Below are 24,997 nucleotides of genomic sequence, written 5' to 3' on the forward strand. Positions count from 1 at the left end.
ATATTTAAAACATTTCTGTGATGTCACGTGCTAGGACCACAATTTAATTACGAGTCACAACGTGATGGGGGACTCCGCAATATTGGGCTCACCTGCCAAAATAAGCAACATCTCGGTCCAATTTTGTCATTTTCATCTAGACAATGATACTGACGCTACCTATCCGCATATCTCTCTTTAGTGTTAAGGATTAACTGACATTTCTTTATTCATTCCTTCGTCTCTTCAAAACTTACGAATTTTTGTTCCATTAGATGAAGAAAAAGAAGAGTCACCCGTAACTAGGAAAACGCACGAGCAAATCGTTTTTCAAGCCCTCGAAACAAAGCGACCAGTCCGCCATCCTAGAAATGATCCTCTCACATGTGCTGTCTTCAAAGTTACCTACTTGCAAGGTAAGTGTATTGGACCTTTCATATTCCATACTCGAGACGCCCGTTTTATTGCCATGTGACTATCTGGTTGCGCGCCTCATTTTGATAGTGCACCGAGCGATTCAGCATGGTGGTGTCTGTGACAGCTTAACGGATCTTCGCGCCATGTTATGGGTCTCAAGCGCACGACAAGCTGTGAACGAGTGCTACATTAATGCGTGATTCGTGGATGGTTCAGCTCAAGGCTTCGGCTTCTGAGGTAGCCGCACTGCGGGCAAGCACCACCTTTTGCATGTTATGGGGTTGATTTTGTCTAACCATGTTTTGCGAAAACATCGAGGAGCATTATAGCGCACGGGGTGCTGCTTGCTAGTTAGAGCAATTCTTCTTGAACACGTGGCTGGCATTATTTCACAAGCTTTCGATTAGGACCATTAGGGGATTTTGTGCAAGATGTGCAGCATCACGATTCGTATGCTCAGGCACTGCTACTACCTTTAGAAAAGCTGCACGTGAGAAGGCTTGCAGGCTCCAGTAGCTAGGGAAGGATGAAGAGAACCACTACTGAAATAAAATTAATTTTATTGTCAAAATACAATGAACAAAATATACAATTGCAATAATGTATCGGAATCCCTAGCCTGAGGTTAGTTGGGATTAATTGAACCATAATTATGGAAAAGAGCATGTCACATAGGAAAACAATAATGATAGAATCAAAAATATTTTTACTAACAATATAAGATTTTAAAACGAATTATAACACGATTACTGCGCTGCAATGCTATTTCAAACGTGGCGCTATTGCACAGGTGAGGTTCACAACATTAGCAAAATATTGTTACAATTGTACAAGCAACACATTCATCTATATACCGAGCATAACGTACAACATGATAATACGTGGTAGTCTATTCAAAATGGCTACATGTATTTATAAAATGCTTTTTGGGAGGTAATATATTAAGTTCCTATATATTAGTTAGAAAATCTTTCTAATGCTAACGAGGAATTCGTACACTTTTTTTAGTTCTTGTGGAAGGTTGTTCCATAGGGCGAATGCATTACCTGTGAGATTTCTTGCCATTGATATTTTTTTTGTTGAGTGAGATAGTTTTGCTTTGGTACGGCTTTCATAGCGTGAAAATAAAAAAAAAGTGTGATAAGCAACCTGAATAGTTTGTGCTAATACAGGAATGGATCAATAATGCAGTCTTATAATGAATTAGAGCAGTGAACGGCATGGTATTTAGGCTTCACAAGAGTGATATAGTATTGGCACTGTAGCTTGAATTTTTCGTAAAGCCTATTGCTTTTTTCTCCAGTGTTATAAACGGTTCAAGGTATGTGCGGTATATGTAACCCTAGGTAAGAAAACAGTATTTTAAGTGGATATGAAATATAGTGAAATAAATATTCCTAATACCGGTATGTCAAACATGTCTCGGCACTTGTATACAAGAAAAGCTTTATTAGGTTAATTCCAGACTTCGTCGATATGAGGTTTCCACTTAAAAGAATCGCCAAGTAGAACATCTAGCTATTTCATAAGATTACCTCAATCTAGCGCTTCAATATTTATCGTAAATCTACATCAGTGTTCATCCAGAATTTCGCGCGGTGAATTAAAAACAACGTACTTGGTTTTCTGCGTGTCTAACGTTAGTTTCGTTGAAGAAAAGCAGTTCTGGATACCTTCAAGCTATGCATCCGCACAACTAAAGCAATGGTCTGGAGAGTGTTGGGTACATAGGAGAGCTGTGTCTTCAGCATACATAAATACTGAGAAGTTTTTGACGACTCAAGGAAGGTCGTTAACGTATAATGAAAAAATATCGCTGCAAGAACTGAGCCTTGGTGTAAACCTATAGTCCTTTCCAGAAAATCGGACCGGGTGCTAGCGATTTGCACTGTCTGCTTCGGCTTTTCTAAATTATATTTAAAAAATTCTAGGCACATTCCATGAAAACCATACCATTTCGGTTGGTTTACAATATGCTGTGACTGACAGCATCGAAGGCTTTTTGATATAAATAAATATACATACGAGAGTTCTATTGTCATTTATGTGGTGGTTATGTTCAGATAAGGACAAGACGGCTGTGTCAGTTAACCTACCCTTACTAAACCCATGCTCACAGGGTCTAAGAATAGTTTGGTGTTCTAAGCAAGACATAATTTATTTGACTCTTAGTTTTTCGAACACAGTATTTATAGTACTTGCGATAGAGACAAAACGGCAGTTTTCTAGGATGTTTCCATCACCAGCCTTCTGAACCGTGATTATGTTGCATAATTTAAGAAAATCCGGATATGTAGATATGGTAAATGATTTTTAAATTTTTTTTCTAAAGGTGCACGAAGCGATCATTATGCCAACGGGACCGCCGAAGAAGGTATGTTATCACAGCCGACTGAACATTTGACAGGTATAGCGCTATCTAGAGTAAGAGTTCCACCAGCTGGTATATCAGTAAATGTAAATGCACTAGGATTGTTAGCGATTGCTAGATTGATAGCGATTGCTAGATTGATAGCGATTGCTATCGTAGCTATCAATCTGTTTGTTCACCACTGCTTGAGCCACGGTTAAACTTGGTGGTTTATTTTCGAGAGATATTCATAGTGATGCGGCCTTTGGGAGCGGCTACTTAAGATTGCGAAGATGTAGTTTGGGTAATTGTTGGGAAAGGCGTTTTTGAGTGGCAGCAACTAAGCCATTTTCTTACTGAAATGTGCGCGCTAGTAAATTGCAGGCAAACCTGTCATTAACTCTCCTTCTCAACTCAACTCTCCTTCTCAAGCGGCGTAAATTCTAACACCGTCTTATCATTTGTCAGTGTCTTATCGATTGTCGTCTCCTCTCTACAACTGAGGTGGTATAAGAAAAGAGCAGAAAAAAACTGAGCTTCTCAGTATTTGGTTCCAAAGGGAACTATAACTGAACTGTCATGAAAGCTATGGCTTCGTAAATATCTCCTGAAACTTGGAAGTACTCACTCACAAGAACCATTAGAAAAATCTTTGAAGAAGCAAACGCCACGTTGTGATTATTCAAGAAGATAAGACTGCCAAAATATTATAGAAGACTGGTGTTGGGGGCAAGCGCATAAAATATACAGATAACATCGTACCTGCATATAAAGTTCGAATATTCAGTGACTTAGAACTGGTTTGCCCTTTGCACGAACTGTATCCTTTACAGCACTCCTAACTGGCCCCGTAGTGTGTCAAATACCAGATGGGGAAGACAACGTCGGAACTAGGGCTTGGCCACAACGACCCGCTTATGCCATGAGATGGATGACTACTTTTAACGGCCAGTGTGGACTAGAAATGAAATCGACTTCATACTCTGCGCGAACCCTGGCATCATACAAGATGTAGACGGGCTCGGCAAGGTGCGCTGCAGTGACCATAGGATGGTAAGAACTCGAATTAGCCTTGACTTGAGGAGGGAACGGAAGAAACTGGTACATAAGAAGCCAATCAATGAGTTAGCGGTAAGAGGGAAACTAGAGGAATTCCGGATCAAGCTGCAGAACAGGTATTCGGCTTTAACCCAGGAAGAGGACCATAGTGTTGAAGCAATGAACGACAATCTTATGGGCATCATTAAGGAGTGCGCAATAGAAGTCGGTGGTAACGCCGTTAAGCAGGAAACCAGTAAGCTATCGCAGGAGACGAAAGATCTGATCAAGAAACGCCAATGTATGAAAGCCTCTTACCCTACAGCTAGAATAGAGCTGACAGAATCAACAAGCGTAAGACAGCGGATATAAGGAACTGTAATATGGATAAAATTGAACAGGCTCTCAGGAACGGAGGAAGCCTAAAAGCAGTGAAGAAGAAACTAGGAATAGGCAAGAATCAAATGTGTGCTTTAAGAGACAAAGCCAGCAATATCGTTATTGATATGGATGAGATAGTTCAAGTGGCTGAAGAGTTTTATAGAGATTTATACAGTACCAGTAACACCCACGACGATAAGGTGAGAGAGAATAGGCTAGAGGAACTTGAAATCCCACAAGTAACACTGCAATAGGTAAAGAACGCCTTGGGAGCTATGCAAAGGGGGAAGGCAGCTGGGGAGGATCAGGTAACAGCAAATTTGTTGAAGGATGGTGGGAACACTGTCCTAGTAAGATTGGCCGCCCTATATACACAATGCCTCGTGACCTCGAACGTACCGGAATCTTGGAAGAACGCTAACATAATCCTAATCCATAAGAAAGGGGACGCCAACGACTTGAAAAATTATAGAGCGAACAGCTTACTGTCCATTGCCTACAAAGAATTTACTAAGGTAATCGCAAATAGAATCAGGAATACCTTAGACTTCTGTCAAACAAAGGACCAGGCAGGATTTCATAAAGGCTACTCAACAATAGACAATATTCACACTATCTATCAGGCGATAGAGAAATGTGCGGAATATAACCAACCCTTATATATAGCCTTTATTGATTACGAAAAAGCGTTTGATTCAGTCGAAACCTCAGCAGTCATGAAGGCATTGCGGAATCAGGGTGTAGATGAGCCATATGTAAAGATGCTGGAAGAAATCTGTAGCGGCTCCACAGCCACCATAGTCCTCCACAAAGAAAGCAACAAAATCCGAATAAAGAGAGGCGTCAGACAGGGAGATACGATATCTCTAATGCTATTCACGGCATGTTTACAGGAGGTATTCAGAGACCTGGAGTTGGAAGAATTGGGGATAAAAGTTGATGGAGAATACCTTAGGAACTTGCGATTCGCTGATGATATTGCCTTGCTTAGTAACTCAGGAGACCAATTGCAATGCATGCTCACTGACCTGGAGAGGCAAAGCAGAAGGGTGGGTCTGAAAATTAATCTACAGAAAACTAAAGTAATGTTTAACAGTCTCGGGAGAGAACAGCAGTTTACGATAGGTAGCGAGGCACTGGAAGTGGTAAGGGAATACATCTACTTAGGGCAGGTAGTGACCACGGATCCGGATCATGAGACTGAAATAACCAGAAGAATAAGAATGGGCTGGGGTACGTTTGGCAGGCATTCTCAAATCATGAACAGCAGGTTGCCACTATCCCTCAAGAGGAAAGTGTATAACAGCTGTGTCTTACCAGTACTCACCTACGGGGCAGAAACCTGGAGGCTTACGAAAAGGGTTCTGCTGAAATTTAGGACGGCGCAGCGAGCTATGGAAAGAAGAATGATAGGTGTAACGTTAAGGGATAAGAAAAGAGCAGATTGGGTGAGGGAACAAACGCGGGTAAATGACATCTTAGTTGAAATCAAGAAAAACAATTAGGCATGGGCCGGACATGTAATGAGGAGGGAAGATAACCGATGGTCATTAAGGGTTACGGACTGGATTCCAAGTGAAGGGAAGCGTAGTAGGGGGCGGCAGAAAGTTAGGTGGGCGGATGACATTAAGACGTTTGCAGGGACAACATGGCCACAATTAGTACATGACCGGGGTAGTTGGAGAAGTATGGGAGAGGCCTTTGCCCTGCAGTGGGCGTAACTAGGCTGATGATGATGATGATGGTGGACGATTCTGCAATATTCTCTGGACAATAAATCCCGTTTTGCGCCCTTCTAACCCGAAGCTGTGCGAGGTTTAGCAGACTTCAAATTTGAAGCAGATTGGGCCAGACGCAAAAATCAGGACATGCTGCGGTAATTTTGTGACGCGCTTTGCCCGTGCGAATGTCTCAGCAATCAAGGTGGCGTTAGGTGATCATTCAATTGCAGCTGCAGCGTCACTTCCAGAAAACCAGTCAATGCCGGGTGTCCGAAAACGACCTTACACGTTATCCTCTCATTCTCTTTCTGAACGCAGGAGATGTGCGTGTTTTATCGCAGTGCGCCTGTGCGGGAGGAGGGGTTCTGTAGTTCTGACTGAGCTGACTTGCGATGCACTTTACTCACGAAGAGCAGCGCTATTCTCCCACACAAGTAAATGGGAATGTCACAGCCGCAAGTGCAAAGTATGTTTTCGGCTTCTCACACAACATGCTTCATCTTGGATTTGATGGTGACTTAGAGATCTCGGCAAGGGTAAAGTATCTACAGTAGAATGCAAAATTCTAGAGCCGACGGGAGCAGCGACTAAGCTAAAACCCCTGAATAAAAAAGTATCGACTTCCTCTGAGCTTTGCCGCTTTCTTTCTCGCCTGCCACACCTCCAGAGAGTCGACCCTCCGACTGGTCGCAGCGCCGTGGTCATGTGCTAGAACGCGCTTTTTCGGTCTGTAGCAGACGCCAGCGCCATTCCCTGGTGTCACAATTGCGCTTCGGTTGTTTTTTGGCGGCGGAGTATTGGCGCACAGCGTTTTGCTAGCACTGGCGCCGTTCAAGCATTGAGGCATTGCCTAGCGTATGTTGTGCTTATGGCTGCAACAACCGAGCAGGCTAGAGGAAAATACTTTTTGTTATTGCATCCGCAAGAAGCAACGCGCCTCGCCGAAAGATATGGCTGCACAGGATCGGCGAGGCGAATTGAATATGTGCGGGACCCACGCCTGAAAGTGCCCGTTCATCAGAAGTCATTGGTATTTTTTTACGACTTGGGGAGAAGAGTGAGCGTCTGCAGTCTTTCTTCTCACTAAATACCGTTCGGCACGGTTGTAGTTGTAAACGTTCACTCGCTGCTACGAAAGTCGTGCTTCATGTTGTCTGAGCCTCGCCGTTCACGCTTATGGTTCGGCAGGCTACATTATGATGTTGCGCACATAGCTTGGCGCACTCGTTTCCTTGTAGTTTAAACCGTTGCTACGCTTAGAAACAAAAATTGCGCTTCATATGTTAGTTCGACCAGCCGTTCAGTGACGCGTATTGCATAATGTAGTGACGCGCTTTGCAAGACGTATATTTTTTTTTATAGTTGGATTCGCTGGCGAATTCGAGACTAATACGGCGGTTTTGACAGTTTGAGACCCCGCCGTTCATGCTACTCGTGATGCAGGTCTAGCTTTTATGTAGCGCGCGTCCGTATTGGCGGGGTTGTTGCCAAAGACTGAAGCTACTGTGCTTAGGCACAGCAACGGCAGCTATATCTCGAGTACGCCATATCTGCGCCCATAGTAAATCAGAATGCAGACATCTGCTCAAAACAGCCGAAATTATATTGGGTTCAAAGATGTCGTGCAAACCTAAGCTGGTTCAAACATTTTTAACGCGGATAGGTCGGGTAAAAAAAACCTCTAACGAAGGGGCGCGCAATGACCCAGACCATTTTTAGCGTGGGACGTTTACGAAATTGTTCATTCATTTCATTCAGGGGTTTTAGACTAAACTGCATCGCTGCGCCTTCTGACGGCGGGGCAACTAAGTTGGAGAGCACGTACTGCGCATGCGCGTCCCATTTTACCTGCCAGCCTGCTCGTTCGATCGCTTCAACCGCGCGTGCACCGCAACGCGGGGGAGAGGGCAAGGCGCCACTTCTACAGTCGCCGTGCAAGCTCCCCAGCGATGTTGTTCTGACGAAAATACTGCACGTGTACTGGCAGGGCTCAGAGCGCATTGCTCGCTTCGCGTTGCTTCTTGACGCTTCGCTGCGCGGAACCGATGCTTTGCGTCACTTTTTCTGAAATTCCCTAACGTCATTAACCACTGTGTGTAAACGACGTTACACGTTATCGTCTGATTGTCTCCAAACACGCCTGATGGTGCGCATATTTTACCGCAGTACGTTTGTATGTGTTGGGGGCCAGGGTAGGGAGTTCTACTTGTAATTTTCGAAGTGATTTCTCGAAGCCTTTATTTCTGTGAAAAATAAACATCGGAGCGATGTTCCTTTCACTCTTGCCGTGACTAATGTGTAAACAGCACACGCAATTCAAATGTCCAATTCAACAGTAAGGCAAAAACCACACGACATAACTAGACAGATGGGTCTTTCGCACACAGTGATGACGTGTGGTTCTTAAATACAGTCTAGTCGTGCAACCGGATAAGGGAATCTGTTCGGCCTGAAGTATTCACATTTGTGCTTCTCACATAGAGGAATGTGAACTTGTGAGAGCTGCATTTCACGCATATTCGACGTCCGATTTCGTGTGATGGTAGCATTCCAACGAATGACACTACCGAATGAACGAAATATGAACGTCAACTTGTCACAACGGTATTCCTGGCGCAACGGGTGTCCAAAGAGGCGGGATCCTAAAATACATACAGGGATGCACCAGAAAGGGATTAACTGGGCAACGTTCTTTATCTCAATATTGTTCTTCGGAAATTTTTAGTTCAATCAGAGGTAATCAGAGCATATAAACAAGTAGCACAATTGGGTGACAAAACAAATAACGAGAGAATAATTCATACATATTCAACCACGTTTATTTATTTTTCTACCACGTGAAATACAGCTTATTTCCAACTACTTTTTTGAAGTAAAGCCAGCCGCTGCGTCGTATTCACGAAATTCCTAAACACCAGACAGTTCAGAATCTGAGAAATGCGCGTGCGAAAATTGGTCACGCTGAATTTCTTTGCGTTCAGAGAATGCAACGCCCAACCAAGAGTACCTCATAGGAAAGCATTTGGTGCTTAAAATTTACGGCACTAGGCGTATCTCTGCATTTCATACCAAAGCAATAAATCGTACAATGTCACAAAATGGCTGAATAAAACGTTCGGCGTATTGAGATCTCTAAAGCACGCTTGTCCTTTTACATAAGTAAAACATGTTTTGCGTTTTTTGATGCGAACTTCACAAGCTCCTAAAGATATTCACCTAATTAATTGCGCGTTAGAACATGTTTACACGCACAAGATATCTGCAATAACAGTGCTTTACAAATGGACAGACAATCCAAAGCCTAGCAATTCTTGCTTTCGAGAATTTTTAAACATTACGCGGCAACAAATGATCACTGCCTTATGGCTCTTATAGTTCACTTGTAACGGCTTTTGCTTCAATCGCACAGAAAATAAAGCGCATGAGAACAACTTAGCTCCCACCCTGAGAGGCAAGTTTCCCTAATTTATCTCACTTTTAGGCTCGGAATTACCTAGTGCACCAAATGAACCCGTGAGCAAGAAGAAAAGGTCTTCATATATTAAGAATGGCTTGAATAGTTTGAATGAGTGATCAATATAGTTTTTCACGTGTGTTGCACAACAAATACCTAGTTCATCCTGAAATGTGTTTATCTTGAATATATTAAAGTTTTTTTACATGTGATACAAATTATTACATTGATGTAAATGAAAATTGATTGCCACTATCAACTGATAGGAATTCGAGACAGCGTAATCTTTAAAATGTTGTGAGAATAATTTCCGCTGTACTGTACTTTCTTCGCAGATAGACCTGGAACTTCCCCAGATTACGTGCTCCGGCTGGGGACTTGCCTTGACCACAATAGTACAGCTTGTTGGGAGGTAATGGTTAACAAAAGCAGGGAAGTAGGGAAGAATATAACAATGTGTCCCCTCTATGGTGCTAACCCGTGAAAGAATAACCAAAAATTTCAAAGCATTGCAAATAAACTGAATTCCAACGACAACTTTGTTATGGTCTTCCGTCTCTGCAAAACATTTTAGCGTGCTTGTCGTGGCCTTTTTTGGGGGGAATTATTGAAAATTACTCAATCAATATTCATGAGTCCATAGCAAATATGAAAGTACTTTCGTAATATGGACACTAAACGAAAACGAATCTCGAACAGTATTAAGCAAGCAAAAAAGTCATCCTGTTCTCTTGTTGAAATGCCAACTTTCTTAAATGTCAGCCAAGAAACCTTTAGGGAACGCGCCGTGCACAAATCGCATCGTTTAGGGAGAAAAATATATATCTATTAGACAACCTAGCTTTATGAATGATATACATTATGGTGATTACAATTCATCTACCATGTTCTAATATATCCTCAGGATTCTAGGCGATCATTGAAGCTTTTATACGGGTGACTTTAAAACACAAAAAGTACCCCTAATTTTTCAACCGTCCTTGAAATTGGAACCTAGTCTGATTGCAGTCATGGCTGATTGTTGCTTGTAAGGTGACAGTAATTGGCAGAAGAGGTCACGCTGAAATCCAATCAATAATATTCGTCGGATGTTGTATCCCCCTCTTCCTTCAATATTTTTTCTTTCCCATTTACCGCAAAATGTCGGGGTGAGAGCTCTTCGCCAGGCGTCGAACTCCTGACTAGACTTCTTCGGTTGTCTATAAAGTTTTTCCTCGTATTTGATTGGCCAAAACAATGAAGCCGTTCCATGAACGAGTAAACTATTCTATTTCTGAAGATTTTCTGTAGGCTCTATAAAATTCTTTAGAATCAGCGCACACAGAATAGGGTGAAGCAGCGTGTGTGTTTATTTGTGTGTGTGTATTGCTGTGTCGCCGTTTTATCGTATTTATCGCGTTTATCGTGCGTCACCGTTACACTAATCCTATATCTTTAAGTAGAATAAATTATAAAACAACAAAAAGTCAAAACTTTTTGGTTGAAATACAAAAACAACACATTTGTTATATGCATCGCCTTCGATCCGTTGATCAAAATTTAACTTCGCCAATGCCTCATTTTTGCCAGACTCTTTGAACACTCTGACGGCTGAACATGCAGTCACTTCCGTCGTGTTGGCGAAATATTTACGATACCACCCGATGTCTACTCAGAAAAGAACATTTTGGAGAACATAATATCCCGCACCTAAATTTCACAGTACATCGTGTGTGAATTTGGTATGGTTTAGGGTGATCTAATTAGCCTCAATGATATTTTATGATTTGCGCGTCACACACACACACACACACACACACACACACACACACACACACACACACACACACACACACACACACACATATATATATATATATATATATATATATATATATACAGAGAGAAAGAGGCAGAGACCTTTTAGATAACTTGAACCAAGTATTAAAACAAGACACTTAGGCGTTAAGCGTGTCGAATTGATGCAGTATGGTTATGAGCCACATGGAGCACGTCATGTTCTTTTTTTCAAAAAAAGTCAAAATAGGTAATTAAAAATGCTCGCCTAATTACCGTCTTAAATAACTCTAACGAATGATCTTCACTACAGAAGCTGTAGAGCTTGTTCTGTCAAATCGGATTATTTGGTCTATGCCAAGAGATAACTGCCCTGCTTAATATTTTAAAGCCTTTATTTAAACTTTGAGCCCAATTAAAAACAAGAACATGTGACTGTCGGCTGACGCGCCGCACTTTTAATGTCGTCAAATGTATGTTGAACGAATGAGAAAATATCTGGTCCGCGCACAGAGGGCTATTGAACAGGCTGCATGTGACTGCGATGTACTGTGATGGACCGGAGGCCGCATTGTTTTTATCTCCGTCCTCCATCACACTATCAGCATCGCTTCCTCCATGACGTTTCTTCATTGATCCGGAAAAAAAAAGAAAAAAAAATGGCTGCTCTGCATGAAATGCTGCCTAGAGTCCAATATCACATTCACACGTGGCGGCCTCATTTTCGTTGAAGAATTTCTTTCTTAAAACGGTACGCCCCTTTTGTGACTTCACGTCCGTCGCAGTCGTCGAGAGCCTGTTCGATCGAACTCTCTGCGCCGAGCAGCCTTCGCTAATTCGTGCACCTTAAATTTCAGGGTGGTGCGGCACATTAGGCGGCAGTCACGTGCTATGTTTAAAAAGTTTGTGCACTTTAATTAAAGGCTGAAAGAAAACTAAACAGTTATCTTAATATGGATGAAACAATGCGATCTTCCCGAACAAGCGCTACAGAGCAAAAAGACTTCACAGTTATCTTTGCTAAATCAACCAAAGATAGCCGTGTAGTCGTGCATCTCATCGTTACATATATGTGTGTGCGTGCGTGCGTGTGTGAGTATGTGCGTGCGTGCGTGCGTGCGTGCGTGCGTGCGTGCGTGCGTGCGTGCGTGCGTGCGTGCGTGCGTGCGTGTGTGTGCGTGCGTGCGTGTGTGTGCGTGTGTGTGTGTGTGTGTGTGTGTGTGTGTGTGTGTGTGTGTGTGTGTGTGTGTGTGTGTGTGTGTGTGTGTGTGTGTGTGTGTGTGTGTGTGTGTGTGTGTGTGTGTGTGTGTGTGTGTGTGTGTGTGTGTGTGTGTGTGTGTGTGTGTGTGTGTGTGTGTGTGTGTGTGTGTGTGTGTGTGTGTGTGTGTGTGTGTGTGTGTGTGTGTGTGTGTGTGTGTGTGTGTGTGTGTGTGTGACTCAGGCTGTGACCACTAGCCGAAACGTTGGATGGCACTTTTGATCTTTTTGCCCGTCTTTTCATTTGCATATCATCATCATCATCATTAGCCTAGCTCTGCCGACTTCAAGGCAGAGGCCTCTCCCATACTTCTCCAACTACCCCACTCATCTGCTAATTGTGGCTATGTTGTCCCTCAAACTTCTTAATCTCATCCGCTCACCTCACTTTCTGCAGCCCCCTGCTACGCTTCCCTTTTCTTGTAAACCAGTCCGTAACCCTTAATGATCATTGGTTATCTTCCCTGCCCACTACATGCCCTGCCAAAGCCCCTTTCTTTTTCTTCATTCCAAGTAAGATGTCATTAACTCGCATTTGTTCCCTCACCCAATCTGCTCTCTTCTTATACCCTCCTTAACGTTACACCCAACATTATTGTTTCCATAGCTCGTTGTGCCATCCTCAATTTAAGTAGAACGCTTTTAGTAAGCCTCCAGGTTTCGGTCCCGTAGGTGATTGCTGTTAAGACACGGCTGTCATACACTTTTCTCTTGTGGGATAATGGCAACCTGCTGTTCATGATCTGAAAATGCCTGCCGAACGCACCCTAGCCCATCCTTATTCTTCTGATTATTTCAGTCTCATGATCCGGATCCGCGGTCACTATCTGCCCTAAGTAGATGTATTCTCTTACTACTTCCAGTGCCTCCCTACCTATCGTAAACTGCTGTTCTCTTCCGAGACTGTTAAACATTAGTTTTCTGCAGATAAATTTTTAGACCTACACCCTTCTGCTTTGCTTGTCCAGGTCAGTGAGCATGCATTGCAATTGGTCCCCTGAGTTACTAAGCAAGGGAATATCATCAGCGAATCGCAAGTTACTAAAGCTTCTGCGCACGTCGCCCTCCTATTTGTTATTATCGTTTTGGTCCCCCTCCCCCTCTCTTTTCCTTTTTTTTATATATTTTTTGAGACACCCTCGCCAACACATTCCGAAGTCAATATGCCTTTTTCGGCGCCCCAACCCAGGCTGTCGCCATTTCTGGATGCCGCCTTAACGACACCTATGTTGAGAAAGCGGGGCATTGCCCCTTGAAAGACCATGCCACTGCCTTTCAGTCACCCAGTACATTGCACCGCAGACTCCTCGTCACCATCTTAACTACTTCAAGATTACTCAATGTATTCCTGCTATGCTACTCAAGTCACTCTTTCAACTCATGCTTTTTTTTACTTTTGTGTTACTCGCGCACTGACCGCCTGACCGGCTCTTCTAATGCCACAAAAACATGCCGCCAACGAAACCCCTGAATGCTCCCTAACCTTTCGCTTCCCCAACGCTCTACCATGCACCCGTCTTTCTTTATTTTTTTCTTTCTTGTTCCGTCTCTCTTTCTTTTTTTTCATCTTGTTGTCGCCCGTTTTTTTTTTCTGCTTTTCTTCCTTTTGTCCCCGCCTTTCCACTCTCCCGCTCTTGTCCCATCGTCTTGGGAAGTAAGCTCACAGACGTCGGATGACAGCGCTCATTACCTTTGAAGTCTTTCCGTTTTTACCCAGCCGCCAGCGACAACACCCGCACGTGACGTCACTTCACTAACCCTTTAAAACTAACATGCCGAGGATGACAAGGCCGCCTTTGACGAAGATAGGTCCTCCTATCGAAACGTTGGCCAGCCTTTCTGAGGCACCTTATCCCTGTTTACAAACTTTATACCAAGTATTCTCTATTTACTCTTATCCCGAATTCTTCGTAATCTAGGTCTCTGAATACCTCCCGTAAAGACGCTATGAATAGCATTGGAGAGCGTCGCATCTATTTGCCCGACGCCGTTTTTTATTGGGATTTTGTTGCTCTCTTTATGGAGGACTACGGTGGCTGTGGAGCCACTATAGATTGAAAGCAGCGGTTAAGCCGCAGTTCTTCCCTTTGATTTAGGCGAGCGCACCACTTACCATTAAGGCGCTGAGAGGGTGAGGATGAGCACGTACATTAAAGAAAGATAAAATCCAGACGCAGTGCTTACGATATATATATATATATATATATATATATATATATATATATATATATATATATTGTTACAAGCACGGAGAAAAGGGGTTTATTTCGGCCTGCGACAGCAGGAACGGCAGGCTACGAACAAACGGAGTGGCCGCTGCACAGTCTTGGTTTTTCTCTTCGCTTCTCTTCTTCATCCCCGTGTCCCTTTTACGCGCTGTAACGTAACAATATATATATATATATTTACAGTTGATTTGGTAGCACAACACCGTTTCAAGCACTGAAGCACACAAGTAACTCGAACGCCAATGCATTTCACCGCAAAGTTCGGGAATTAAAATGTCGAAACTGGGAAACTGGTGTCGTCCTGAGAATTCGTACCAAGTGGATCTGCCTTGCGAAGTCCACAGATGGAATTTGTAACTTTCAATATGGATCATAAGAGACTTAGCTAAAAAGTTAATTAGTGAATTGTTGTTAATAAGCTATGTTGCATTCAAATTTTTTCTGCAAGTAGTGTGCGCCGCTTCGAGTAGACCGGCTCATAAACTAGAATTGAGCTACTTGCCACGGGCAGCCTTTAAAAATTTTAAACGTGTTCGCTGAAACACCCTGTGTATACACACATGGCAGCGCTTTCTTTGTCTAGCAGATAGGATAAGGTCGCCGTAAATAAACCACCCCTATACCGATAACAAATATTTCTCGTTTACGCTTATTTCATCGCTTAGAATATAACGCTACTCTTCCTATAGCGCTCGAAGGTACATCACCCTGTATTTAGCAGCGCGCAACTCAACGGGGGCACGCTTAGGAGAGACATATGCGATAGAGAACAGGCTGTCAAACCGAAGAGAAATGGCGGTGCGGTTGCAAATGGGTGCACATAGGTTTTGTTTCAGTTTAATTCTACCTCTAATCAATGAAGCAATAAAATTGTTCGCGATATGGTTTGGCAGATTTCAATTTATGGTAGGCGTTCTCTTCACTGCAAAAATGACAGATTCGAAGCAGGCAAACAACACACGAACGGGCACAATATCTCTTGGTAAGAGGCAGATATGATTTCCATGGCACGTCGAAGAATGCAGTTAATTACTCTGTCAGTGTAGTGCAAATTCATTCAACACCTAGGCATGCCTCAAGCATGAACATATACTGGGCGGATTTCAATGTGGCACCAATGAATAGGGCTGCAGCCGGCGTGTCACTTTGACGCGTGTGCTTTAGCGCTCACTTTTCGCAAGTCGTGTTCTCCCATCATACATACTGTAGGTACATACAAACTTTAGAAGGTGATCTTTAGTCTAAACTAACACGTTTGAGCTCATGAAGTTATGCAATTCAAAATATTGACATTTTCAGGAGGGTCAATGTACAGTCACTTTTATTTTCTACATGAACAGGACATACAGATTTATCACAAAAACACAGAGACATTGAACCATGTTTCTTGCAACTGTGTGAAAAGAGTTATAAAAAAAAGGATTTACCATATGAGGAATCACCGCATTTTTATGCGTCACACTGTCTGACAGCAACTAATTATTCTGCAGCGCGATCACCCGTAACAGAGCTACGTATTGTTCAGTAAACATATATTGCCTCAATATCTAACACAAAAGGGCAAAGCAGTCTCGTGACTCGGCATGTTGGTAGTCACTGGTTCTGTATATATATAACCCCATCTTTGCCGTCATGACGCGTGTACCGGCACACAAAGACTACGTCCTATGACGACTGCCTCTCATACACATGAAGGCAGCCTTTTTCAGAAAGGAAGAATGAACGTCTGCAGAACAAGGCAGAAGCCTTACTATTTATTGTATATATTGTGGCATTGTATAACGAAGTTTTCAATAAACTGTATTGCACAACAATTCAAGCTTGTTGTGACCTTGCATACTTTTGGTTAATGCCATCACGACCTGTTGAAGACAATAACAGTTCAAGATCTTAAAAGCTGTAAAGGCGGCTTTTAACTTCATTGAAAAAGGATCAGATACGCTAGGCACGTTTATGTTTCATCAAGACATCCGGCCAAACAGCAAAAAGATCCAAAAGACTGGAAGTGCAGGTTCGCCTTATGCGCCCTCACCTGTGTGTATCACTACTGGTGACGTTTAGTCGCTTTTTGGTAACCTCAGTCACTTGCCTTTCCTGATTTCTTGTGTTCATTAAGAGGAAGCTGTAGCTCGGGTGCTCCTATCTAAATAAATGTAAAAGGAGAATTCGTTTTTCTCGGCAAACACGGCACCAAAGTTGAAAAGATTAGTTGCAGTTAAAAGAAAAACTCAAATTCTAGTGACTGTTTATTATGAAGTCTTTATTTACGGCGTGAATTTTTTATAAGATGTTGGTGAAATTGAAAATTTTCAGAAAACGAAACTATCAAGTTTACAACTCTGTAACTCAGCAAGGAAAATCGATAATACAATTCTGTGAACTGAACCTAATAGTACATCTAAAGCGGACAAAATTTATATGTTACAAATGAATGCAAAAAAGTTTGGAAATATGGAAATACAGCTTTTGCAGAACCCTTCTAAACAACGTAACAAAATCGCGTCATAAAATGGCATGAGTAATTTGTCCGCTTTCAGCGATCTAATGGATGCCGTTTACAGCACCGCGATACCTGTTATTGCTGCAGGGATATCAATATGTAAACTTCGGGCTTCTATTTTTTCAGACTTCTGAATCTCTGAAAAGCTTTTTAACAATATTTAAGCCATAAATCGAAATTACGCTTCCGACAGTCACAAGAATTTCTCTTCCCTCTGAAATGCAACAAATTTTATTAAGATCGGTCCAGGGGTTATCCCAGAAAAACGTTTTTGCATTTTACATGTATTTGAATGGCCCGCGTCGGAGTTGGTCCCAAGCTAAAGCTTCCTCTTAAGGTGCCGTTGTGGCTGGCGCCGCACTGCCCAAAAGAAAAATGAGCTAGTGGCTACCCAATGTTTGTCCAACTACGAAGACTCAACGAGATTCTCTGAACGATGTCACAGCGTAGCGTACGTATGTAGCAAACGACAGCTCATATTGCTGGCGAGGTACCTGTCCAGATCACGTGAGCAGTGGGATCGGGTGAGGGTTAGGCTCGGGTTTACTCGGGTGACATCACCTAACAGCAGCTAGTCCGAGACCTGTCCACGTTAGAAAACGCTACCACATTTACAGCATTCATGTCTCGGCGTGCATTTTTTTAGGCCGGAAGCTATGACAGATGGATTCACGGTCGCGAACACGACTATAGAGGCTGCTTAGCGACATCAAAGTGCCCGTACGAAAATGACTGTTAATTAAGCATTGATATATTGTTGGGGAATTGTTGAAACAACGGACTTCAACAAATTTTCAAAAGCAATTGAGTTCGCTCAACACTGGCACAACAATATTACCGTTGAGTGTTCTCAATAAACAATTTATTGGGTAATTTGTGTTGATTTTTCTAGTTGTTCTTTTGTTATGTAGCAGTTGAGTCCAGTATCAATAATTAGGACTCGCATATGAAGACATTCCAAAAATTTAATGCCAAGCGTTCCAACCTCATTGCTGTCACTTTGCGGCAGGTAGGTTCTTCTTTCGCCTCGTTTTCACAAAAAGAAAATAATGTGTGACCGATGGGGTGATATTGAAGGGCGGCCCGGTGCTCTAACCATTAGGCCACGAACGCGCGCATGCTCCTCTCGTTCGACAGCCAGTAACTTCTGAAATGCTTGGCGCGTGCGCAGCGTGCCACTTCCTCGTACTGTCGCTAAAGCTGGCACTCTCAAGCGCCTATCTCCGGGACCGCCCCACTTTCGTAGCCGGTTTCTCTCTCTAAAAACTGCAGCGTTAGACTAGCTTCATGACCGCCCAAATTCATAACGACTTATTTCTTCGCCGGTGTACAAATGCCATCGTAGTTTTAACATACACTAGATGACATAGCAATTGGTACGATCCAAAATGAGCACGTTTCGGGGAGCAGAAGAATGCGAAATTCACTTGCAAACACAGTGACTACGCGCATGTGGAGTTCCCCAAAAGTAGACACGGCGGCAGCGCGGCCGGCGATAAGACAGGCGCCGACACGCGACGACGCTGCCTTCGAGCATCCGACGCGCTGTGGGAACCGTAGGATGCAAGCAGCGCACACGCTGCAAACATACACGTGAGAGATCTTCGAATTTCCTGCGACGCACCCTCTGTCCTGAAAGTAAATATAGCTATTTTTATTCAACGGTCGTGGTACTAGAGATAAAACAACGAACACGCTTTGAGATCGCAGCCGCTGTAAACATTGACTTGAAAGAGCTTCTGATTCAGAAACAGCCGCAACAGTATCACAGCTAATCGCTGTATCTGCGGCTGCTCCCGACTCTCGCCTTGCAAGAAGCATGCGATTTATTTGAGCCTCGCCGAAGTGTCGTGCTCTCCCAAGCCTGCAGGACTGGTCCCGTATGTTCAGTTGAATAGAAGAACACCAAAGGGAAATGAAAGAAATACAGGTAACGGACTCTTATCACACCTTACTTGTCACCTCGTCATCTGCAAAGGTGCTAAAAACTATTCCAGTAGCGTTACTTTTGTGAAAAATAATAAAATTAGTAGTAATTTTTATTTCCAGGTGGCGCTACCAACGTCAAGGCAGTAAAGTTCCTCAATCATTTAAAAGTACCGACAGGCTTTGATCCAGCCGACAACGCCTGCGATAGGCTGATCGGTGACATGTGACCTTGCTCCGCCCCTTGGCCGCCATGAAAGTTCCTGCGCGCCGGGCGAAGTGCGCGCGTTTCGCCTGTTGTGCTATGCACATCGCTGCGATAATTTCGTTCCGGGAGGGCCGAAATGCCTTGTCGCTGTGTGGTTGGGTGCCGAAACCGGACGAAGGATGGCAAGAAGTTGTTTTGCATCGCGCGCGGCAACCAGAACCTAACCAGACGAAAGTATGGTTACACAGAATTGCACGGACGGACTTTGAACCGTCGGTAACAGCACGACTATGCGAGGCAAGTAACATACAACGATACAAAGGTGCGATAGAAAGTGTACACGTGCGTGTAGCGAGCGGTGATAGTATTTCACTCGCTTGCATGAATGTTGAGGGCCGAAGTTTGTGGAGATTATTTATTTTAGTTCGCTGTGAGCCCGCTGAATAGATCGTTATGACCTAGGATGGGAAGGACCGAAATGCCTTGTTGCTGTGCGGATGGGTGCCGAAATCAGACGGAGGACGACAAGAAGTTATTTTGCATCCCGCGCAGCAAACAAAACCTAACCAGAAGGTAATTCTGGTTGCATAGAAATGGACGGAACGACTGAACCGTCGGTAACTGCACGACTATGCGAGGAAAGTAACGTAGAGCGATACGAACGTGCGAGGGAAAGTATACCCCTGTGTGTGCAGAGCTGCAGTATTATTTCATTCGCGCGCATGAATGTTGACGGCCGAAGTTTGTGGAGATTACTGATTTTAGTGCATTACGAGCCCGTTGACTTAGCAAGTGCAGTATGACCTAGCATGCAAGTAAATAGTGGGGCAGAAACGCATTAACTCGCTGACAAATATCCGCATTGCGTTACGTGCGATAAAAAATAAAATTCAGCAGCGAATTCTACTTTTACACTTTCCTGTGTTTGTGCGCGCGTTGTTAACTGCGCTTTACAACATGTCCAAAAGGTAATTTCCGATATCCTAATCGTATTTTGTGCATTGCATATGTGAATAAATATATTGCTAAGTGCCTGCATTACTCTCTTTTTAAAAACGAATACCGCATAGCCACAGCTACTGGCCGTCAAATAATAAAGCGTAATACAGTATATCAAAGTACAATACATACAGCTGCGAGCTCGTTCCTTCCAAGTTTCCCCTACACTCGAAGATGTTTCAGTAATCGGCAATGCCATTTTACTGATGAAAAACACACAACTGCAAATGACACACGGATGACACGCGCAAATGACACGCGCAACTGCACAAGCGTTACACGGATTGCCAGCAAAACACAGTGCAGTAATAGCTGGGCCAATCCGCGTGCGTTTCGTATAAGGGCCCTCTAATTCTTACGGGGCTTTAGCGGTGCACGGAGGCGAAAAGGGATAAACACAACAATGCGCGTCATGATTCGAGTTTACGCGGCGACGTCGCACGGTTCACGAGAACAGTCAACCGCATTCACGCACGCGCACACACTACGCTTGATATTGGTGTGCCGCGAGATCAGATCGCGCTGGCAGCCCGAACACGATCGAGGAGACACGCTGGCACGATCCATACCGCCTCTTCATCATGTCACGACAGTTGCACTGGCTCGTAGCATTGAACCACAAGACACAGCAGTCGTCGTGCAATCGCTACACGACAGACACACTCAGCGGCAAGAAGACTGTTGGCGCACTCGTTTCCACACACACACAGCATGTTGTTTAGTTGCCGTGAGGGTCGCGCGCTTTGAGAATCGCATGTTTGAGCGACGTTATGTCGAAAGTTTTTCGGTCCAAGCGACTGTCAGCCTTCATTTTTACACTTCTTCGTTCAATACAACCGCTATGTGTACGCAGCACACTTACATGCAAAAGATTTCACAGGGCATACAGGATTAAGCGCAAGCAATCACCAAGGCTCGCGCGGTGATTGAGCGCAAACGAACGAAATGTAAACATGCGGAATCAAGGCGATCAAGCCCTCGTTACGCTCTCTTAAGCTATTTTCTTGGAGCGCTTATTTGAAATTCAAGGACTAAATTTTGCAGATCGTGTCCTTCTTTCGTTTTTCGCCACAGTCAGGCACCAGTAGGTTTTTTTTCCGCGCGTATGCAAATATTTTTTCACCTCACGAATGCCGCGGCGCCGCGGTTTAGCGTGGGCGCCGTCTGCTACAGGAACTAGGTGGCGCGCGCGGCAGATGTCGCTACCTTGAAAATTATAGAGGGACCTTACAAGGCAGCGTTCGGGTGTGTGCGTGTGCGCACGCGGTTGCAACCGTTGTAGCTTCGTTTTGAGCCCACTTTTGCAACAGTCCACATCGTTACCGCTAGTTTCGTAGCCGCATATTTTGGTCGTACTTCTTGTTGTTTACGCTACAAATTAGGTTGTTCTTGAAACTTTGTGAAGGTTAGTGGATGAAAAATTATTACTAAATAATTAGTTGTTTTTCCGTGCGGTTATTTTGTGTTTGAAATGTTTTTATAACTCCATACGATAGTGAAGGTGTGAACGGCTTTCGGACTCAGTTAGTTGGTTGCCTTGTGTGGTGGTTCACGTTTCGTGCTTTTGGATGAAAGTATTTTTTTCTTTTCGGACATCATGACGCACATTTTAGTGAAATGCTTTAACGACTATATATGGGACGTTTATCCGTTGAAGTCGTTGGCTGACTCAGCTACTAGTCTTCGACTAATGTGCGAGCCTGGCTGTTTTGATGAGTTGCGCGGCAAAGGTCATGATGCCTGTTGGAGAGAAGGCTCCTCGAAAGAGTCGCAGCCGAGCTTCTGCAGATAGGTAAGTAATCTCGTTTTCATGGGCACGTAGCTTTTTTTCTATTTTGACATTGACAAGCGTGAGATGTTAAGCACACCGTTCACTTTCTTCAACCACACTCGTACCGGAAGGCGGTGTTGCACGTCACGCTTACGCATTTCGTAACTATGGCAACCGCCGTGGCAATTTGGGGCTCGAGGTCGTGGATACGATCCCTGCAGCGGCCGCATTCCAAAGAAGCAGAATGCAAAAACGCTCGTGCATTGTGCATTGTATGCACGTAAAGATTTCCAGGAAGTCAAAATTAATACGGAGTCCCCAACTACGACCTGCCTCATAATCAGAGCGTTAGTCTCGCACGTAAGACATCATAATGATTTTTTTAATCCGTAGTGGCTCATCGTATACCATACGGTTAGTGTGATCACCTTTTGTGCCGTAGCGTAAGCGCGCCTAGATTTAGGTTGCGCCTAATGATGGGGTGCACTGCAAAATATATTTTGCCTCTTTGGGATTTGAGGAGAACGGCCAACCGATAAGTCGCAGCTTCCGCGCGGTGACTGTACACGGATACACAGCGCAAATGAACAGAGGTGTGGTGACGACTTCGCCAAAGAACACAGACGCCGACGGGCTCGCCTTATCGCCTATCACCGCCAAAACTACCGCAGAAAGCATCTTTATCCAGCGTGGCGCGTTTCCGTTGAAGGCGTACTGTACTATTTTAATTGGCGATAACCGAAACATGCCACCGTTCTCTGCTGCCTCTTTGAGCTGGGCCGATACGAATGTGCGTTGCTTGCAGAAGCGAAAGGAGCGCCACTCGGCGCGTTGTCGCCTCGAGCACCGTTTACGCGGTGAACAATGACGCGTGCATGAAGCTAGCTCACTGCGCAGACGCTACCGCGCAAAACGCGCAAGGACGAGTACGCGACGTTCTGCCCACAAATCGCGTGGGATGATCGGAGACACGCCGCAGCGGCTAGCTTCAAAGAAGCAGTGCATGTTCTCACTCGTACAGGCACGCTCACGCTCGCATCGCTCTCGGCGTATCTTTAGGCCATTCCTGCTGCTGGACTTCTACCCAAAGATTCGATATCTGCTTGGTGTTGGCTATGCACTGTCGCGTGGTCTTTGGTTCTGCGAGAGAGCCGGGAATATTTCTCCCCGCTGTGAAACGTTGCTGTGCGTGTCTTACCTAACATTTACCGTAGTGACCCATTTCTTCCTTTTCTAGACAGCACTCGTCAAGAGTCGCAAATTTTTACTTGCCAGTATAGTGTGTACTTCTATTTTGTGCGTAGTTATGTGCAGTGTGTGACAGATTCTGTCCGCATTCCCTTCTCGCAGGTTACACATGTAGCAAATGCCCAGATGCTAAAGTGTTCTACGTCAAGAGCAGCTTGGCGTCGTGCAAGAGACACCCGTTGATATATGGCTGATTCACTAGCAAACTCGCATCTATGTTGCCACTCTCCATCAAGTGGGATTTTTAACTATTTTTTGTGCTGCTCTGTGGTGTACTAGCTGCCGCATGGACGCTGTGAAGGCTTACTTTCTATTTACTCTGGCTTTTAGTAGTGAAGGACGGGCTACCTTTTGAGTGAGGTATTTCCTTTTGCTTGTGAGAATGTTTACCAGCCTAACCAAGTGATACGTGCGTACTGGAAACAGCAACGCAAACAGAGGCGGACGATGAAATAGGTAGGAGCACACACGAGCGCAAGTTCAGCTAAGTTTATTTTTGAAGACAGGGGTATTAAAGACGCTGGCCAACTTGACAAAGGTAAAGAGCCGTGCATGCTTGGCAGAAACAGCCACGAGCGACAAGAAAAAAAAATATGAAAAAGCCATGTCATGTAGAATAAACGTGCGTGAAAAACGAGAACTATCGGACAAATCTTTCGAAAAAGCGAAATATTTGTCCGATGAGTGATACTACCCAACGAGAAATACTCTTCAGAACTGCAAGTCTTTTCCACTAAGGGCAACAGATAACCTGGTTATGCATTTGTTTCGTTTGTGATCAATAAATATTGCTTCTGGAACTCCTCTGGTGTTGAGGTATAGAGCAGAAAGAACGGTTCTTTCATCACAAAGACCAGAACACAAGAGATTTATGGAAGAAATGTTTATTGATCACGAAGCAAAATTCATAAGCAAGATTTGTGACGCATGGTGGAAAAGAGTTGCTGCAGTATTTCACGTTTATATCACTTACATGACAAACCTTTCAGTTTTCATGTGTGTTTTTTGTTTTTGACGCACATGTTTGTTCTACAGGACACGTCTTTCGGTCCTTTTTTGTTCTGCCGGGCTGTTTCTGCGGCGCATCCATGGCTTTTTTTGTGAAGTTGGCCAATGTGTTTAAAATCTTTGTCTTCACGAATAAACTTCTAGTGGAGTCAGCGTTCACGTGTGTTCCTACCCTAATTCATCCTTCTCGTCTCTGTTTGGGTGGTTGTCAAGTATAAATGTGCACCGAATTGGCGAAGTGTCCATAGAATTGATACATGAAATATTTGCGCTGTTTATTTCAGGAAGAACGCTATAGGGTCTTATCTTCTCTGTTTTTAACACTGATGTACATTTTTCTAGTTCGACTTTCTAGTTCGAGGAAGCCAATAAGAGTGATGGTAACTTCATTTGTGTGAGATTTATGAATTTCATCCATTCAAGGCATGACATGTCACAAGCCTGTAGGTATGCAAGTATTCGTACGTTTTAAACATACTAAGCTCTAGTTTTCGGTTCTCATGACGCTGCTTTGTACTGTGCTGCATTCTCCAGGCGCAGGAACCTTCTTTAATGCCGTCAGTACATGGGATCTTTTTGTAAATATTGGAGAAAAAATTGTCTTGAGCTTAAATATGCATGTATATCACTTGAAATTTCTTTTCAACGCGGGTGCTGTATCTCCCTCCATCTTTGTTACTGCATTGTCCCAATTTTCTTGCAACTTTTATGTATATTATGCAATAAAATACTGGTA

At 43.8% G+C, this 24,997-nt stretch overlaps 1 long non-coding RNA gene across 1 annotated transcript; it reads left to right on the plus strand.

Moving 5' to 3' along the window:
- Positions 1-267: 267 nt before the first annotated feature.
- LOC140219320 (uncharacterized) lies at positions 268-9,815 on the plus strand. Its single transcript, XR_011895510.1, has 3 exons — positions 268-395; positions 2,729-2,770; positions 9,676-9,815. It is a non-coding gene; the product is annotated as an uncharacterized lncRNA (long non-coding RNA).
- Positions 9,816-24,997: the final 15,182 nt, after the last annotated feature.

Source organism: Dermacentor andersoni, chromosome 7 (genome assembly GCF_023375885.2).
Source record: "Dermacentor andersoni chromosome 7, qqDerAnde1_hic_scaffold, whole genome shotgun sequence".
In the NCBI taxonomy this organism is placed as follows: Eukaryota; Metazoa; Arthropoda; class Arachnida; order Ixodida; family Ixodidae; genus Dermacentor; species Dermacentor andersoni.